General features: G+C 40.2%; 1 non-coding gene across 1 annotated transcript; it reads left to right on the top strand.

Annotated features, from left to right (window-relative positions):
* Window positions 1-795: 795 nt before the first annotated feature.
* LOC144289697 (U6 spliceosomal RNA) lies at window positions 796-902 on the top strand. The gene has a single exon (XR_013357597.1). It is a non-coding gene; the product is annotated as a U6 spliceosomal RNA (small nuclear RNA).
* Window positions 903-1,506: the final 604 nt, after the last annotated feature.

Raw genomic sequence — 1,506 nt, 5'->3', positions numbered from 1 at the left:
TTGGAATTTGTAATAACAATGGATTCCCTTAAAGGGTTTTCATGGGTGAAAGTGGGCTTCAACTAAACTCTCATGCAAAACTGCCCAAAGGTAGGTAGTTGTTCTTACTATCTATGTATCAATCCCCCAACATGCAGATCTCTCAAGGGCAATAATCAGGTCTTTCACTCCCTTTACATTTTCAGCAGTAGCAGTGACCATGTAAGACTAGACATAGGGTAGAATGTAGAATAAGTAAAATAAGGCAGAGGAAGTATTTGCATTTCTTGTTTTATGTTTAAAGGAACATCCCACTGCTATTGCCATCAGGCTAAGTCTTCCCTGACTGACAAATTTCATGAAGCCCACAAGGACATGGCAGGGTTGGGGAGAGGGCTTCAGTAGTCATCAGCAAAGTTCAGTTAAGGGGACATTGCTTATGAACTGAGTTGAAACTTGGGGTGATCCCAAAGAGATCCTAGCACTAGGAAAAAGCCTGGGCATACACTGGGTGTTCAATAGACATTTGTGGCATGGAGATGAAAATTGTGATTTCAGGGCTTCTCCCTTTGCACTGATTCACAGCCTCCTCTATGTCCTATCCTGTGATTTCATTCACAATTCCCTATGTATTTGCCTAATGAGCAGAGCCTACTACATAATAATACTTATTTGAAAACATCCAGTAGTATTAATTAAGAGAAATGGTCTTGGTGAATTCCATCAGACATTACTTGCTACTATTTGGACAACTTCAAGCATTAGATCCATGCACAAACTCTAAAGTGGCTGGGTTTCATCAAAAATCAAAATGCCGTGCCTGCTTCAGCAGCACATATACTAAAACTGGAACGATACAGAGAAGATTAGCATGGTCCCTGCGCAAGGATGACATGCAAATTCATGAAGCATTCCATACTTTTGAGTCAAATTGTGCTTTGGTCCATTGTTAATTGAGAAACTGTTTCAATAAAATATTCTTTTCTACAAAAAGAAAGAAAGAAAGAAAGAAAGAAAGAAAGAAAGAAAGAAAGAAAGAAAGAAAGAAAGAAAGAAAGAAATGCCCAAGCCTCTAGGAAGTCTGTTCTGAGAATCTTTGTCATTTCATCTTTCTACTCATGGACACTGCCTTAAATGTTAATTGGAAAAGAATATTTCACATGTATTATTACACGCAGTTCTAATGCTTTCCTCTAGAATGTAAGCTCAGTGAAGACAGGAACTAAAAATATACTTAACACTCTTTATAGGCATGAAGTGGTTACAGGGCTTAAGCAGCTTGCAGGCAGTTAACAAATACCTTAATAGCAGAATGAATGACGGCCAGGATCCTGGCAAGAAAAGGAGCCAGGAAAAAGTACTCATGCCACGAGGGGGCTGCTGGATGGCTAAGGAGACACCTGAGGGAGAAACCAGTGGTAAGTTCTTACTCAAAAAAGGAATTCAGAGCCAAATGCTTACTTCCTCCCAAGGGCTAGCCTGACTCTGGACGTGCTGTTGTTGGTTGGGGGTTGGGAGGAAGAAGGA

The sequence above is a fragment of the Canis aureus genome, chromosome 1 (assembly GCF_053574225.1).
Source record: "Canis aureus isolate CA01 chromosome 1, VMU_Caureus_v.1.0, whole genome shotgun sequence".
Classification (NCBI taxonomy): Eukaryota; Metazoa; Chordata; class Mammalia; order Carnivora; family Canidae; genus Canis; species Canis aureus.
Note: the sequence above shows the minus strand (reverse complement) of the source record. Positions and strands in the feature narration are given on the sequence as shown.